Source organism: Loxodonta africana, chromosome 7 (assembly GCF_030014295.1).
Source record: "Loxodonta africana isolate mLoxAfr1 chromosome 7, mLoxAfr1.hap2, whole genome shotgun sequence".
Classification (NCBI taxonomy): domain Eukaryota; kingdom Metazoa; phylum Chordata; class Mammalia; order Proboscidea; family Elephantidae; genus Loxodonta; species Loxodonta africana.
In genome coordinates this window covers 75779514-75799081 of record NC_087348.1, presented here as the reverse complement: position 1 = coordinate 75799081, position 19568 = coordinate 75779514, and the positions used below count along the sequence as shown (strand labels likewise).

At 37.2% G+C, this 19568-nt stretch overlaps 1 pseudogene; it reads right to left on the bottom strand.

The window, feature by feature from the left end:
* Nucleotides 1-7727: 7727 nt before the first annotated feature.
* On the bottom strand, nt 7728-8695 carry LOC100677428 (olfactory receptor 5P76-like; annotated as a pseudogene).
* Between the last annotated feature and the right edge of the window lie 10873 nt (nt 8696-19568).

The window sequence follows — 19568 nt, the reverse complement described above, 5'->3', positions numbered from 1 at the left end:
GGGCAGTTCTACTCTGTCCAGTAGGGTTGCTATGAGTCAGAATCGACTCAACGGCAATGGGCTAAACAACAGACTAAGCATTTTATATACATAGCTCTGTTTTAATTTCTAGAAAATAATATTAAGTATTTCATTATTCCCATTTTATAGAACAGGAAACTGAGACCAGAAAGGTTAAGTAACTTACCTAAAGTTACATAGGAATTAGTGGAAATCAAGATATGAAGCCCAGAGTTTGAATCCAGTCCTTTTCTTTAGTAACTGTGCTGTAAATGGAATTAAATGATTATCTCCATGCAGTCGAATACACTTACAAATTGGCTGATAAGAGATTAGCTTTTCTGCTCTCCGACAGCTAATATATGAAAGAGATGCCCAGTTTGTTACATAGTTCACGAAGTCTATCAGTTAGACAAAAACATGTTTTAAGGAGAAATACGATTGTTCTTGATATTAATATCACACAGGAATTCATGTTAGGTAAGAATAGAGTCACCTTTTATAAATTTATTACGTATTTGTAGTTAAAATATTGTTCTATGAAGTAGTATGAAATGTCAATCTAATCACCATACAAAACACTATCTGACTGATAGTCAGGATGTAATTATAGTACAATTATTCAAACAAATCAAATCATTTTCTACTGTAACAATGTTTTCTAACTGGAGTATTGTAGAATGAAATAATATTTTTATTGACATAATACACAGCTGAATAAAGTACAGCCTCACAAGTTAAGAAGTTTAGACAGGATCACCCAGCTAGTGGCCAGATTGACCCTCATCTGCAAATTTTCTGACTCCTTATCCTGGGCTTTGTCCATTGTGTCTTGTTGACCATGATCCTAGAGCACTCAGACCCATAAATAAAGTCAATCTTTCTGCAAAGGTGTTTAAAATAATAAATCCCCAAAGAATCTAGAAGCCAGTGAATTCATTAGCATTGTGGCTGAATGTCGCATGTGGATAGTGTTAAAGGTTATATGAGTTTCTGGACTTGTGGGTGGGTAAATAAGGAGTCCTGGTAATTTGAATTAAGCTCATTTTTTCACAGTAACCTGACTGGAAACTTAAGAATTCAACCAAAGTTACTTGCTAGCTGACTGCTTGATTACCCACCTATGGCTTGTGAGCACAGACACAATCTTAGAGAGCAAAGTGTTCTCAAGGGTAAATTATAATCAATACGGCGGTTCCACTCACAGATGCCGAAATTTACCTCTTGAAATAATTCATTCATCTTTCAGTGATAAATCCAAAGTCCCTGTATTTATACAGCAGCCCTGCTATCTTTCTATTATTGTTTGCCCTTGGGGATAAACCTCTGAAGATTCAAATGTGAATTCAAAGCACCAAAGATCATTATCACGTTCTCCAGTGGAAACTGAGCGGCTAAATCGCACATACGTGACTAGTCTTTAAGGTTCTGTCAGATCTCAAGGGATCAATTTGTTTGTTTATTTATTTTCATTTTCATGTAGGTGTTGGTGCACTTCATTTGACAATTGGGGAATAATAAAATAAATTTCTCATAACTAAATATTAGTTTTTAATTTACTTTGATATAAAAAAATAAAGTTCATATATAAAAGGTAATTTTATCTTCATACATTCAGCTTCTTCATTTTGTAAGTATTTGGTAGTTAGTATAAGAGACTCCATTTGACACTTTGGGGAATAAGAGGTGGGATACCATACAAACATGAATTTTTAATAACAAAATTATTTAAGACATGTACATATTTTTCCAGCAAAAGTTATAGAATAAATATCTTCAAAGTGGTATAGATTGAGAACTATGAAGTAAAAAAATGATTTCCAAATAAGACGGTCTTTCATACTATGTGCCTCAAAGGGATGAGTACTGGTTTGTGGCTTATGTGACTGGGGAATGACAGTAGAAGCTAGTACCTTCAACCTACAGACTCAATATAATTCTCTTGCTAATTCTCAATTTATAAAGTCCTCCTGATACTCCCCTTGGTGGAAGTGGGGAACTGGCTTATAAGAAAAATAATAGCCTAGCACCCCACCATTTACGAATACCAATAAGCAACTAGTCAGCACTAACAACAACTAATGATGTTGAGTATCTCTTCATGTGCTTTTTAAGCCATTTGAATGGCCTTTTCAGTGATCCTTCTTCTGTCATATCTGATAATCTGTCATTAAGAAGTATGTCCTGTATATCTTCCTGTAAGAATTTTATGGTTTGATCCTAGGTTTTTGATTTTTTTTTTTTTTTGGTATAGTCTGAGGCTTGGATTCTGATTCATTTTCCTGCACGTGGAAATCCAATTTTTCCGGCACAATTTATTGAAGAGCCACTTCTTTCCCCGTTGAGTAGACTTAGCACCCTTGTTGAAAATCAGTTGACCGTAGATATATGATTTTATTTCTAAAATCTCAATACTGTTCCATTGGTCTATATGTCTATTATTATACCAATCCCAGGCTGTCTTAATTACTGTGGCTTTATAGTATGTTTTGAAATCAGGAAGCCTGAGTCCTCCAACTTCATTCTTTGTCAGGATTGCTTTAGTTATTTGGGGTTTCTTCTCCTTCCACATAAATTTGAGAATTGGTTTTCCACTTCCGCAAAAAAAGGCTGTTGGAATTTTTGTGGGGATTGCATTGAAGTCGTAGATTGCTTTGGGTGGTATTGACATCTTAGCTATGTTAAGCCTTCCTATCCATGAACACATACTCTCCTTTCATTTATTCAGGTCCTCTTTAATTTCTTTTAGTAACGTCCTACACTGTTTTATGTACAAGCCTTTCACCTTCTGCAATGACGTAGCAATAGTGTTGGACCTTGTCTAACTTCAGGGAGAATAAAAATCAGCATCACCACAAAGCTGACTCATATGATATTGAGGTCGGACATACTTCCACTCTGCAAACTTTTTACTAATTCTGACACCAGCTGTCCTTCCCACTGCACTCTCTACTTCTCTGCTGGGTTTGGTAATTTGTTGCAAGGTCCACACACAACTCACAGGCCATACTCACAGTTACATGGTTTATTAAGGAAGTAACATGGGATCAGGATTAACTTGGAAGTGTCATAATGAAATGCCAGATTTTCTCTCCGTTAGAAATAGAACAAAGAATTTTATTGGAGGATAAAACATTTCTTGAAACGGACGAACACACAAGCACCCACGCAAGATGCTGCAGTATGTTCCAAACTGCAGGGAGAACAGTGAGGTTTTGTCAGGTCGAGTAAACAAATGTCTACAGATGTGGGAGGGTTGGGGGGAGGGCTACATGGCAAAAGATTACAAGCTTTCTTAACATTAATCTCTAACCTCTCTAACATGTTTGATCAAGACGTTCTTCTTAACACCAGTAAGTCTATTTGTTACATTCTGAGATTGCTACTCCTTGATATTTGTTTTAACAAGGCATTTTTGGGGGAATAATTTGAGTCACAGCTGTATGTTTGATCTTCCCTCATCCTTTACCTAGTTACAGGTTTACAAAGAGTTAGCAGAAATGGAGTGGAAGATTCCAGTCAGTGAAAATGTAGTTTGATTAATACTTGGTTAATTGATGTTTACCTCATCTTGGTTACACAGTTATAAGACAGTTGTAGGTTTCATCTCAACATTATCAATTTTAATCCTATTTCCTAACCTCCGTGGACATGCTTGAGATAGGCATCTTTTAAAGACCAAGCTGAGTAAACATTCTTCTTCTTCTTTTTTTTTTTTGGTGATGAGTGCTTTATTTAATATTAGGGACACACCAGTACCAGGTGAGCCAATAGAGTTGAAAAATAAATCCCTACAAAGTCCATATGTTAGTCCCCAAATTTGCTCCTACTTAGATTCTTTTTTTTTTAATTTTTACTATGCTTTAAGTGAAAGTTTACAAATCAAGTCAGTCTCTCCTACAAAAATTTATATACACTTTGCTGTATACTCCTAGTTACTCTCCACCTAAGGAGACAGCACACTCCTTCTCTCTACCTGTATTTCTGTGTCCAGTCAGCTTCTGTCCCCCTCAGCCTTCACATCTCCCCTCCAAACAGGAACTGCCCACATACTCTCATGTGTCTACTTGATCCAAGAGGCTCACTCCTCACCAGTATCATTTTCTGTCTTATAGTTATGTCCAATCCCTGTCTGAAGAGTTGGCTTTGGGAATGGTTCCTGTCTTGGGCTAACAGAAGGTCTGGGGACCATGACCTCCGGGGTCCTTCTAGTCTCAGTCAGGCCATTAAGTCTGGTCTCTTTATGAGAATTTGAGGTCTACATCCCGCTGTTCTCCTGCTCCTTCAGGGATTCTCTGCTGTGTTCCCTGTCATGGCAGCCATCAGTTGTAGCCAGACACCATCTACTTCTTCTCATCTCAGGTTGATGTGGTCTCTGATTTATGTGGCCCTTTCTGTCTCTTGGGCTCATATTTACCTTGAGTCTTTGGGGTTCTTCATTCTCCTTTACTCCATGTGGGTTGAGACCAATTGATGCATCTTAGTTAGTTAGCCACTTGCTAGCATTTAAGACCCCAAACGCTACTATCCAAAACGGGATACAGAATGTTTTCTTAATAGATTTTATTATGCCAATTGACCTAGATGTCTCCTGAAACCATGGTCCCCAAACCCACACCTCTGCTACACTGGCCTTCAAAGCCTTCGGTTTATTAAGGAAACTTCTTTGCTTTTGGGTTAGTCCAGTTGTGGTGACCTCTCCTGTGTTGTGTTTCACTTCACCTTAATTAGTTCTTGTCTACTATCTAATTAGTGAATCGTACTCTCCCTCCTCTACTACCTCCCCCTCTCGTAACCATCAAAGAAAATTTTCTTCTCTATTTAAACTATTTTTTGAGTTTGTATAATAGTGGTCTCATACAATATTTATCCTTTTGCAACTGACTAGCCATCTTGGCCCCGCCTCTCTCTTAGCAGTTTTATAAAGTGTCTGTTAATTTCCTATCTTAGTCTCAGTGATTCTGTTTCTGTAGTCTGCTGTTCCTATTGGTTCCCATGTTTAGTCTTTTGTGTCCTTTTGTGTTGGACATTATTTTTCGCTCTTTGAGGGTCACAATTATTCACAGGAAAAACAAAGGCTTGGAATGAAGATCTTTCTCCAGATAGGGTGTTCATGTATTTATTTGAGTCACTGTTTCTTAGACCACCTTAACCCAAGTTCCAGGCTTGAATTTTCCTAGATTTCCAGGGATGCAAATCTGTGCAAAGACTTGTTTCCTTCATATTTCTCCCTACCATCACGGTCTATATGAGGTGTATTAATTAGACTTCTCACCTGGTCATACACTAGGCTTTGACTTCTGCCTCTCTCACTCCAAAAGAACACTAAATCCACAGCCCCACTTCATAGCTTTTTCTCCTACTTGTCAAATATCCTTATTATGAAGAATTTTAGAGTACTCAGCTCATTTCTCTGGGAAATCACAGTTTATTTTGGCTCTCACTTATTATCCTGTAAGATCTAATATGACTTTATGATATATTTAATATTTTATCAAGCTTTTATTTAGTTGTGTTCATCATGAGAGTTGATTAAAATTACCAGGCGTACCATTGCTAGAAGAGAAGCCTCAAAATTTAACTGTATGTGTGTACACAGGCAACAGCTAGCATGAAGTGTCTTCACCTACCTCTATCCTTTGCTCAGATGTTACCTTCTCAGCAAGGTCTACACTGACATGTCAGTCTCCTTTAGACTGCTTTGGTTTTTCTTTCTCTATTGCACTCAGGAACTTCTAATAGTCTATATCAAGTACTTATTTGTTTTGATTTCTGTCTCCTCTGCTAGAATATTAATTTCAGGAAGGCAGACACCTTTTTTTTATAACTTACATTTCCAATAGCCTACACAGTACCAGACACATTAGAAGTACCCAGTATAATTTTGGAATGAATAAATGATTAATGCCGTGTAATGATTAATTTTATGTGAACATGAAAAGGCTATGGTGCCTAGTTGTTTGGACGAACTCTAGACTGGGTGTTGCTATGAAGATATTTACATGTGATTAACATTTTATCAAGATTACCCTTCATAATGTGGATGTGCTTCATCCAATCCGTTGAAGACCTAAGAGCAAACTGGTTTCCTGAAGAAGAAGGATTCAGTTTCAATACTATCAAGAGATATTGGTGGAATTTCCAACCTTTTACCTGTCGTATGGATTTTGGACTTCCTAGCCGACCTAATCCTGTGAGCCAATTTCTCAAAATCAATCTCTCTCTGGTGGTGCAGTGGTTAAGCACTCGACTACAAACCAAAAGATTGGCAATTCAATCTCACCAGCCACTCGGCAGGAGAAAGTTGTGGCAGTCCACTTCCATAAAGATTACAGCATTGGAAACTCTATGGGGCAGTTTAGTCAAAATCAACTGGACCTCAAAGAGGTTATTTACATGTATTCCAGGATATACATATGTCCCTGGGTTGTGGAAGCAGTTTGCTTTTGGCTACTAACCTAAAGATCGATAGTTCTAACCCACCCAACAGTGCTGTGGAAGAAAGACCTGGCAATTGGCTTCCGTAAAGATTACACCCAAGAAAACCATATGGAGCAGTTCTAGTCTATAACACATGGTGTCACCATGAGTCTCATCGGATTGACAGCAACAGGTTTAGCTCCCATAATCATGTGAGCCAATTCCTCTGTATAAATCCCTCTCTCAGGTCAGCTGTGTTCACCATGAGAGTTGCTTAAAGTGACCAACCCTGCATTGCTGGAACAGAAGGATCAAAAGGCTGTTCTCTCTTTTTCACTTTCTGCTGGTTCGGTTTCACTAGAGAAACCCGAATAAGACATGCTGTGTTTCTGTTTGCAGAAAGATGCATTTGTGTCTGAATCCTTAAGTGGGGACAGGAAACAGAAATAAATGATGTAGCAGTCATCAGCATATAGAGGTGAATTTAGCCTGTCCAGAGGGGCAGTCCCTATTTCAGCTGAGAAACAGTCCAGTCCCCTGGTGTTTTATGAGCAGGATGTGGGCCTGATGATAAATTCCTCCCAGAGTTTCTGCCTCACAGCCTCAATGTCATCAGGCTTGCCGGATTCTCCTGGAAATCCTTTTTTGCTTTTACTCTGCTCAGTTCTTGATGAGTTTGGGAACCCTATTTATTCCTTCAGAGGAAGTCATCTCTTCTGATCTGATTCAGCTATTCACAGGTTAGTTAAGGTGGTCTCATCCTCTTGGACTGTGGATCCCTTATATCCAAGGCCAGAGTCAGAACTGAGAAATACAGGCAGGATTTTTAAGAGTCCATAGAGACCAATACGAGCAGATAAGCTTTCTCCAAGCACCACGTGTTTAGCAATTTTATTGTCTGTTTCCACTTTGTTATTTCCCCTCAGAAGGTACTCAGTCAAGGCAAAGCTAGGATTATCAGGCTCATCTCAGCATAATCTGCTGTTGAAAATGAACACAGCCTTAAAGGTTTGGAAGGACAATAACCTTGACTTAGGACATAAAATTTCTTTTGAAAAGTAATATATGAATAAAATATAAAAAGGATTTTTAGCAGATTAAGATTTTCTTCATATGGACCAATTTGCGATTCTTAATTCTAAATTTAACTTAATTTATTAGTTACCTCACTATTGTCTCTGACTTACTGTCTGAAGATCCACCCCCACTTATACTATGAAGGCTCATACTGTTTAATTATATACAGACTTATTTTGCCCATAGGAACCAAATTTCTTTTAAAATTACATTTATGGTATATTATTGCATCATACCCTATAAAATAAGAGATTTTGCCAAGAACATATTTTTCTACCAATCTGTCTCCTGAGAGCACCCTTAATCTCGTTATTCCTGAGACTGTAGATGAGGGGGTTCAACATGGGGATCACCACCGTGTACACCACAGACACCACCTTGTTCTGGTCAGTAGAGTAGCTGGACTTGGGCATCATGTAAATGAATGTAACGGTCCCATAGTACAGAGTGACTGCAGTGAGGTGGGAGGTGCAGGTGGAGAAGGCCTTGTGGCAGCCCTCAGAGGAGCGCATCTTCAGGATGGTGATGAGGATATAGACGTAGGAGATGGCTATGACAAACACTGTGACCACAATGATGGAGCCAACAGAATATGAGGGGACCACTGCAGAAATACGGACATCAGAACAGGAAAGTTCAACTAAAGGAGCAAAGTCACAGAAAAAATGATTGACTCGATTAGGTCCACAAAAGAATAAAGAAAAGAAGGAAATGGTAAAGGAGGAAGCATTGATAAAACCACCTACATAAACCATAGAGAATAACTGATCACAGACTTGTGCAGACATTTTAGTTGAATAAAGCAGTGGGTTGCATATTGCTACAAAGCGATCATAGGCCATGGCAGCTAGAAGAAAGAACTCAACTGTCCCAAAGAAAGCAGCTGATCCAAGTTGGCACATCCAAGATAGGAGATTGTATTTGTCTCCACCAGGAAGTTTATAAGCATATGGGGTGTGACAGAGGATGAAAAGCCTATGTCAGCCAAAGCCAAGTGGCTCAGGAAAAAATACATAGGACGATGGAGCTGAGAAGAGATTCTGATCAGGATGATTGTGCTGAGATTGCCAGATATGGTCACCAGATAGATGCATAGGATGACAATGAAGAGGATGACCCGAAGGGTAGGATCTTCTGTTAAGCCCAATAAAATGAACCCTGTCACTGCAGTGTGGTTCCCATCCACCAGGGAATCCATGAGACAATGTAGCTGGAATGAGAAAAGATCTGTGATGAAAAAAATTGCATTAAAGAAGTTATCAGTTTCATGGCTCCATTTTCATTAATACACATATGGAAAGTCATAGATAAAGATATCATTCAAGTGTCATTGTGTGTTAATATGTAATGATAAATATACATTTGTCTTTACATGTCCATATGCACTTACATATGTGTATATATATATACACATATATATATGTTGAGAAAAACACCAGTAAATTCAACATACGATTTTCCTTTTTGTATTGTATTTTTCCAAAAATGTGTTTAAAGTGATTTTAAAGCTAAAGAATTAGAAAAAAGAAACTGATCAGAATAAGAAAAGGGAATGGTGAGCATAATACCAAGAAAAATATAGGTTTTTTGATGAAAACTTGAGGAAAAGCTATCATTTGTTACAAGCTTAGTAAATGATAATAAGATGGCTAAGAATTACGTATATATATATTAAAAAATAATAATAATATCTGAAACGAAAACAAGCCCTCTGCTATTGAGTTGAATCTGACTCATAGTGACCCTATAAGACAGAATAGAACTGCCCCATGGGGTTTTCAAGGAATAGGTGGTGGATTTGAACTGCCAGCCTCTTGGGTAGCAGCTGTAGCTCTTAACCACTGCACCACCATACATAGTTCCATTTTATTTCTTACAAAATAATAGTAAGTGCTCTCATTATTATTTTGTAGATGAAGAAACCAGGTGAAAGAGATTATGCAGCTTGCACAAGGTTATATAGCAAGTGTGGGGTCAAAATGTGAATGCCAGAAGTCTGACATTTCTTTAGTAACTATGCTATACATGCAGTTTAGCAATAATAATACCTCAACGTCCAATACACTTGCCAATAGGTGGATATTAGATTATCCTTTAAGTTTTTTGATAGCTGATGTATAAGAGAGGAGACTAGTTATATATTTTATAATGCTTATGGGTCACTATGGAGCCCTGGTGGTGCAGTGGTTAAGAGCTAGGCTGCTAACCAATAGTTTGGCAGTTCAAATCCACCAGCTGCTTCTCGGTAACCCTATGGGACAGTTCTACTCTGACCTGTAGGGTCACTATGAGTCAGAATTGACTCAGTGGTAATGGGTTTGATTTTTGGTTTATTGGTTAAATAAGATTACCTAAAAAGAATAGAAATGCAATTGCTTTTGATAATAGTACCAGAAGGAAATTTCTAATTAGGGATGAATGGAGTCACCTTTGGTTAATTTATTAAATTTGTGAACATTTCTAATTAAAATATTACTGTTTTATCAAGTACAGGTAGCCCCTGGTTTTGATGGGTTTCCATTCTGAGAAACCCTGTGTGAATCCGTTGTGGCAAGTCAAATACTGCATTTTTCTTTTTTTTTTTTTTTTTCATTTTCTTAGCCTGCTATACGGTAGTGTTATGAACAGTAAATCATAACATTGAACATCTTTGAGTGAGCATTTGAGAATGAGAACATCAGCAAATTATGCCCTGCAACATTGTATAAAGTACACATTACTAAAGGTAAGATGAAACAAAAACAGACAGTCCTAAGTGTGGTTCATCCCTAACTCATGACTCGCGGACTACCTCTAGTTTGAAATATCAATCTAATTACTATGCAAAACACTGTATGATTGATAATCAGGATATTTGTAAAGTATATTCAAGCAAATAAAATCATTTCCTACTCTAATGATGTTTTCTAATTGGAACACTGTAGACTAAAATTATATTGGTTTTAACATAATACATACATGCTTTGGTCCATGAAATGTTCTGTGAAATAGGATGTTAGGTGATTTGGACGTTATGCGAACACCATATTAAAAACCTTATGGGAGCGACCATTTGGTTAGCAGCCATAGCACTTAACCACTGAGACACCAAGGTTTCCACACATGATTTTGTAAATTCTCAAGTGGTCAGTTTATTCTTTTGTTTGTCCATAGATGTTCATGCATAGTTCTATAACTTTCGTATAATAATTATTGAGGAATATAATGTAAATTGTCTTAGGGTCTCTATGAGTTGCAATCAACTCGACAGCAACTGGTTTGGATTTGGTTTTATAACTAAATATTAGTTCAAAGTTTACTTTTCTATTTCTGATTAAGGGATACTCAGTGCTAAACTTCAGATATAAAAAGGTAAGCTTAGGGGCGGGCCCACCCGTTCGTGCGGGAAACGCCCACCCAGTTCCCACGAGCAGTGCCGCGCACCAGAGGGAGAAGTCCCCGGGAGGAAGTGTCTGGCCTCGGAGCGGGGAAAGCAGCATTCCAGCCAGGGACCCCTCCCGCCTGGATTTTGGCAGACGGGGGCGGAGCGTGAACGCGATGTTCAGCTCTATATTCTGTGGTGCTACACTCCTAGCTCTCTGATCCCTCCCCCATCCTCCCCAGGCTGCTCCATTAACATCCGAATACCCGGAGCCAGAGGGAGAATTCAGATAGGGATCTGACTGCATTTTTTTTCAGCTGATTACCTGGAAAATATAGTTTCCCACTGATGGCTCGGAGACAGCAGTCCATATCAAACCACAGAAAGAAACAGACCATGACAGCTTCTCCAACCCCCCAAACAAAAGAATCAAAATCTTTCCCAAATGAAGATACAGTCCTGGAATTATCAGATACAGAATATAAAAAACTAATTTACAGAATGCTTAAAGATATCACAAATGAAATTAGGATAAATGCAGAAAAAGCCAAGGAACACACTGATAAAACTGTTGAAGAACTCAAAAAGATTATTCAAGAACATAGTGGAAAAATTAATAAGTTGCAAGAATCCAGAGAGAGACAGCATGTAGAAATCCAAAAGATTAACAATAAAATTACAGAATTTGACAATGCAATAGAAAGTCAAAGGAGCAGACTCGAGCAATTAGAATGTAGACTGGGACTTCTGGAGGACCAGGGAAACAACACCAACATAGCTGAAAAAAAATCAGATAAAAGAATTTTAAAAAATGAAGAAACCCTAAGAATCATATGGGACTCTATCAAGAAGGATAACTTGCGAGTGATTGGAGTCCCAGAACAGGGAGAGGGGACAGAAAACACAGAGAAAATAGTTGAAGAACTCCTGACACAAAACTTCCCTGACATCATGAAAGACGAAAGGATATCTATCCAAGATGTTCATCGAACCCCATTTAAGATTGATCCAAAAAGAAAAACACCAAGACATATTATCATCAAACTTGCCAAAACCAAAGACAAACAGAAAAATTTTAAAAGCAGCCAGGGAGAAAAGAAAGGTTTCCTTCAAGGGAGAATCAATAAGAATAAGTTCAGACTACTCAGCACAAACCATGCAGGCAAGAAGGGAATGGGACAACGTATACAGAGCATTGAAGGAGAAAAACTGCCAACCAAGGATCATATATCCAGCAAAACTCTCTCTGAAATATGAAGGAGAAATTTAAGATATTTACAGATAAACACAAGTTTAGAGAATTTGCAAAAACTAAACCAAGACTGCAAGAAATGCTAAAGGAGATTGTTTGGACTGATGACCAATAATATCAGGTACCAGCACAATACAAGGTCACAAAACAGAACGTCCTGATATCAACGCAACTCAAATAGGGAAAGCACAAAAACAAACAAATTAAGACTAATTCTAAAAAATAAATAAATAAACAAAATAATACACATAACAGGAAATCATGGAAATCAATAGATAAACGATTACAATAATCAAAAAGAGGGACTAAATATAGGAGGCATTGAACTGCCAGATGGAGAGTGATACAAGGCGAAATAGAAGGATACAAGTTAGGTTTTTACTTAGAAAAATAGGGGTAAATAATAAGGTAACCACAAAAAGGAATATCAATTCCATAACTCAAGAAAAAAGCCAAGAAAAACGTAACAACTCAACAAACACAAAGTTAAACATTATGAAGATGAGGATCTCACAAGCTACTAAGAAAAACATCTCAGCACAAAAAAGCATGTGGAAAAATGAAATGGCTAACAACACACATGAAAAGGCATCAAAATGACAGCACTAAAAACTTATTTATCTATAATTACCCTGAATGTAAATGGACTAAATGCACCAATAAAGAGACAGAGAGTCACAGACTGGATAAAGAAACACGATCCATCTATATGCTGCCTACAAGAGACACACCTTAGACTTAGAGACACAAACAAACTAAAACTCAAAGGATGGAAAAAAATATATCAAGCAAACAATAAGCAAAAAAGAAGAGGAGTAGCAATATTAATTTCTGACAAAATAGACTTTAGACTTAAATCCACCACAAAGGATAAAGAAGGACACTATATAATGATAAAAGGGACAATTGATCAGGAAGACATAACCATATTAAATATTTACGCACCTAATGACAGGGCTGCAAGATACATAAATCAAATTTTAACAGAATTGAAAAGTGAGATAGACACCTCCACATTTATAGTAGGAGACTTCAACACACCACTTTCGGAGAAGGACAGGACATCCAGTAAGAAGCTCAATAGAGACACGGAAGACCTAATTACAACAATCAACCAACTTGACCTCATTGATTTATACAGAACTCTCCACCCAACTGCTGCAAAATATACTTTTTTTCTAGTGCACATGGAACATTCTCTAGAATAGACCACATATTAGGTCATAAAACAAATCTTTGCAGAATCCAAAACATCGAAATATTACAAAGCATCTTCTCAGACCACAAGGCAATGAAGTTAGAAATCAATAACAGAAAAACTAGGGAAAAGAAATCAAATACTTGGAAAATGAACAATACCCTCCTGAAAAAAGACTGGGTTATAGAAGACATCAAGGAGGGAATAAGGAAATTCTTAGAAAGCAACGAGAATGAAAATACTTCCTATCAAAACCTCTGGGACACAGCAAAAGCAGTGCTCAGAGGCCAATTTATATCGATAAATGCACACATACAAAAAGAAGAAAGAGCCAAAATCAGAGAACTGTCCCGACAACTTGAACAAATAGAAAGTGAGCAACAAAAGAATCCATCAGGCACCAGAAGAAAACAAATAATAAAAATTAGAGCTGAACTAAATGAATTAGAGAACAGAAAAACAATTGAAAGAATTAACAAAGCCAAAAGCTGGTTCTTTGAAAAAATTAACAAAATTGATAAATCATTGGCTACACTGACTAAAGAAAAACAGGAAAGGAAACAAACAACCCGAATAAGAAACGAGAAGGACCACATCACAACAGAACCAAATGAAATTAAAAGAATCATTTCAGATTATTATGAAAAATTGTACTCTAACATATTTGAAAACCTAGAAGAAATGGATGAATTCCTGGAAAAACACTACCTACCTGAACTAACACATTCAGAAGTAGAACAAATAAATAGACCCATAATAAAAAAAGAGATTGAAACGGTAATCAAAAAAACTTCCAACAAAAAAAAGTCCTGGCGCAGACGGCTTCACGGCAGAGTTCTACCAAATCTTCAGAGAAGACTTAACACCATTACTATTGAAGGTATTTCAAAGCATAGAAAAAGACGGAATACTACCCAACTCATTCTATGAAGCTACCATCTCCCTGATACCAAAACCATGTAAAGACATTACAAAAAAAGAAAATTATAGACCTATATCCCTCATGAACATAGATGCAAAAATCCTCAACAAAATTCTAGCCAATAGAATCCAACTACACATCCAAAAAATAATTCACCCTGATCAAGTGGGATTTATACCAGGTATGCAAGGCTGGTTTAATATCAGAAAAACCATTAATGTAATCCATCACATAAATAAAACAAAAGATAAAAACCACATGATCTTAGCAATAGATGCAGAAAAGGCATTTGACAAAGTTCAACACCCATTTATGATAAAAACTCTTACCAAAATAGGAATTGAAGGAAAATTCCTCAACATAATAAAGGGCATCTATGCAAAGCCAACAGCCAATATCACTCTAAATGGAGAGAACCTGAAAGCATTTCCCTTGAGAACAGGAACCAGACAAGGATGCCCTTTATCACCGCTCTTATTCAACATCGTACTTGAAGTCCTAGCCAGGGGAATTAGGCTAGACAAAGAAATAAAGGGTATCGAGATTGGTAAGGAGAAAGTAAAGCTATCACTATTTGCAGATGACATGATCGTATACATGGAAAACCCTAAGGAATCCTCCAGAAAACTACTGAAACTAATAGAAGAGTTTGGCAGAGTCTCAGGTTATAAAATAAACATACAAAAATCACTTGGATTCCTCTACATCAACAAAAAGAACACCGAAGAGGAAATAACCAAATCAATATCATTCACAGTAGCCCCCAAGAAGATAAAATACTTAGGAATAAATCTTACCAAGGATGTAAAAGACCTATACAAAGAAAACTATAAAACTCTGCCACAAGAAATTCGAAAGGACATACTTAAGTAGAAAAACATACCCTGCTCATGGATAGGAAGACTTAACATAGTAAAAATGTCTATTCTACCAAAAGCCATTTATACATATAACGCACTTCCAATCCAAATACCAATGTCATACTTTAAGGGGATAGAGAAACAAATCACTAATTTCATATGGAAGGGAAAGAACCCCCGGATAAGCAAAACATTACTGAAAAAGAAGAAAAAAGTGGGAGGCCTCACCCTACCTGATTTCAGAACCTATTATATAGCTACAGCAGTCAAAACAGCCTGGTACTGGTACAACAACAGGCACATAGACCAATGGAACAGAATTGAGAACCCAGATATAAATCCATCCACGTATGAGCAGCTGATATTGGACCAGTGTCAGTCAATTGGGGAAATGATAGTCTTTTTAACAAATGGTGCTGGTATAACTGGATATCCATTTGCAAAAGAATGAAACAGGACCCATACCTCACACCATGCACAAAAACTAACTCCAAGTGGATCAAAGACCTAAACATAAAGACTAAAACGATAAAGATCATGGAAGAAAAAATAGAATCAACCCTAGGAGCCCTAATACAGGGCATAAACAGAATACAAAACATTACCAAAAATAACAAAGAGAAAGCAGATAACTGGGAGCTCCTAAAAATCAAACACCTGTGCTCATCTAAAGACTTCACCAAAAGAGTAAAAAGACCACCTACAGACTGGGAAAGAATTTTCAGCTATGACATCTCAGACCAGCGCCTGATCTCTAAAATCTACATGATTCTGTCAAAACTCAACCACAAAAAGACAAACAACCCAATCAAGCAGTGGGCAAAGGATATGAACACACATTTCAATAAAGAAGATATCCAGGCAGCCAACAGATACATGAGAAAATGCTCCCGATCATTAGCCATTAGAGAAATGCAAATTCAAACTACGATGAGATTCCATCTCACACCAATTAGACTGGCATTAATCCAAAAAACACAAAATAATAAATGTTGGAGAGGCTGGGGAGATTGGAACTCTCATACACTGCTGGTGGGATTGTAAAATGGTACAACCACTTTGGAAATCCATCTGGCGTTATCTTAAACAGTTAGAAATAGAACTACCATACAACCCAGAAATCCCACTCCTTGGAATATACCCTAGAGACACAAGAGCCTTCACACAAACAGATATATGCACACCCATGTTTATTGCAGCTCTGTTTACAACAGCAAAAAGCTGGAAGCAACCAAGATGTCCGTCAACGGATGAATGGGTAAATAAATTGTGGTATATTCACACAATGGAATACTACGCATCGATAAAGAACAGTGACGAATCTCTGAAACATTTCATAACATGGAGGAATCTGGAAGGCATTATGCTGAGCGAAATGAGTCAGTTGCAAAAGGACAAATATTGTATAAGACCACTATTATAAGATCTTGAGAAATAGAAAAAACGGAGAAGAACACAGACTTATGTGGTTACAAAGGGGAGAGGGAGGGAGGGAGGGAGAGGGCTTTTTATTGATCAATCTGTAGATAAGAACTGCTTTAGGTGAAGGGAAAGACAACACTCAATACAAGGAAGGTCAGCCTAATTGGACTGGATTAAAAGCAAAGAGGTTTCAGGGATAAAATGAATGCTTCAAAGGTCAGCGGAGCAGGGGCTGGGGTCTGGGGAACTTGGTTTGAGGGGACTTCTAAGTCAATGGGCAAAATAATTCTATTATGAAAACACTCTGCATCCCACTTTGAATTGTGGCGCCTGGGTTCCTAAATGCCAACAAGCAGCCATCTAAGATACATCAATTGGTCTCAACCCACCTGGAGCAAAGGCAAAGGAAGAACACCAAGGTCACATGACAACTAAGAACCCAAGAGACAGAAAGGGCCACATAAACCAGAGACCTACATTATCCTGAGACCAGAAGAACTAGTTGGTGCCCGGCCACAATCGATGTCTGCCCTGTCAGGGAGCACAACAGACAACTCCTGAGGGAGCAGGAGACCAATGGGATACAGACCCCAAATTCTCATGAAAAGACCATACCTAATGGTATGATTGCAACTAGAGGAATCCCAGAGACAATGCTCCCCAGAACTTCTGATGGCACAGGACAGGAACCATCCCCGAAGACAAATCATCAGGCATGAAAAGGACTGGTCAGTGGAGGGGAGAGAGATGCTGATGAAGAGTGAGCTAATTAAATCAGGTGGACAGTGGAGAGAGTGTTGGCAACTCTTGACTGGAGGGGGGATGGAAGATAGAGAGAGAGGGAAGATGGCAAAATTGGCACGAAACGAGAGACTGTAAGGGCTGACACAATAGGGGGAGAGCAAGTGGGAGAAGGGAGTAAGATGTATGTAAACCTACATGTGACAGACTGATTGGAACGGTAAATGTTCACTTGAAGCTTAATTAAAAAAAAAAATGATTGAATGAACTAAAAAAAAAAAGGTAAGCTTAGCTTTATTCATTCTGTATGGTTCATTGATGAACATTATTTACTGATATTTATAAGATAAGTCATTAAGTACCTTGGGGAACATGAGGTAGAACTTTATGTAAAGTTAAATTTTAAATAGGAAGAATTTTTAACGCATGTACAGTAATTATTATACTTAAAAGCTAGAAAATGCACATCTTGAAAATTGTATAGATAGAGAGCTAAAGTATAAAAAGAGGCTTGGAGAAATTCCAGACAAGAAATAGTCTTTTACTCACTGTCAATTTCTCAACATGTTACCTCCTGAGGAGCAATTTACCGTATAGGCAGGATAGTCCTGGTAAACAGGCATTGTCAATTTGACGACAAAAATCTTATCCTAATTCTCTTGCTAATCCTAATTTTTGAAACTCTTATCTCCCTCCCTGAAGAATGAGTGAAGTAGGGTTTTCCTCCCACAAAATAAAAACCAACATTCATTCAGAGCTTATTTAGTGCAGAGAACTCTGCTTAACATTTTACATAAGCTGAATCCTCACAAGTACAAGAATTTCGTGAGGTTACCTAGTTTTATTTTCCTTATTTTTCATGTGATAAAATGGAGAATGAGGAGTTTAAGCAACTTGTGCTAATGGGTGAAATACAATTGTTCTTGATATTAATATAACACGGGAATTTCAAATTAGGGGATAGTCACCTTTTGTTAACGTATTATTTGTTCTTAAATATTAACTAATATTAATTAAATTAGTTAAATATGAATTAATTTTGATTAAATATTATTGTTTTATGAAGGAGTGTGAAATATCAATCGAGTCACCATAAAAAACACCATATGATTAACACTCAAGATGTAATTAAAGTGCATTTATCCAAACACATCAAATCATTTTCTACTGTTACAATGTTTTCTAATTGGAGTATTGTAGAATGAAATAATATTATTTCTGGCACAGTATAGAGCTGAATAAAGTATAGCCTCACAGGTGAAGAAGTTTAGCCAGGATCACCCAGCTAGTGGCCAGGTTGACCCTCATATACAAATTTTTTGGCTTGTTTTCCTGGGCTTTGTCCATTATGTCTTGTTAACTGTGATCCTAGAGCACTCAGACTAGTAAAAAAAGAAAGCTTTCTGCAAAGATATTTAAAATAATAAATCCCGAAAGAATCTAGAAACTACTGAATTCATTAGCATTGTGGCTGAATGTCATGTGTAGATAGTGTTAAAGATTCTCTGAGTTTCTGGACTTATGGGCGGATAAATAAAGAGTCCTGGTAATTTGAATTAAGCTAAATTTTTCACACTAACCTGACTGGAAACTTACGTGAATTCAAGGTTACTTGCTAGCTGACTGCTTGATTACATCTGCCCGGTTACCCAAATATGGCCTATGAGTCTAGACACAATCTTAGCAAAGTGTGCTCAAATGATAAATTGTAATCAACACATCAGATTTCCTCACAAATGCCGAACTCTTACCTCTTGAAATAACTCATTCATCTTTCAGCAATAAATCCAAAGTTATTGTATTTATATAGCAACCATGTTATCATTCTATCATGGTTTGTCTTTGGGAACAAATCTCTAAAGATTCAAATGCAAACTCAAAAGCATCGAAGATCATCACATTCTCCAGTGGAAACTGAACAGTTCAAATCCCACATACACGACTAGTCTCAGGGGTTCTGTCAATTCTCAAGTGGCCAGTTTATTTACTTATTTTTGTTTCTATGTAGGTGTTGGTACACTTTTGTTTGGCACTTATTGGGGTATAATAAAATAAATTTCTCATAACTAAATATTAGTTTTTAATTTACTTTGATATTTCATCTTAAGGAATACTAAAGTTCATATATAAAAGGTAACAGTATCTTCATTCATTCAGCTTGTTCATTTTTAAGTATTTGGTAGTGAGAGTAAGAAAGTCTGTTCTATACCTTGGGGAATATGAGGTAGAACAGCATGTAAAGTGGAATGTTTAATAACAAAATTATTTAAGATCTGTACATATTTTTTCTAGCAAAAGTTATAAAATACGTTAAA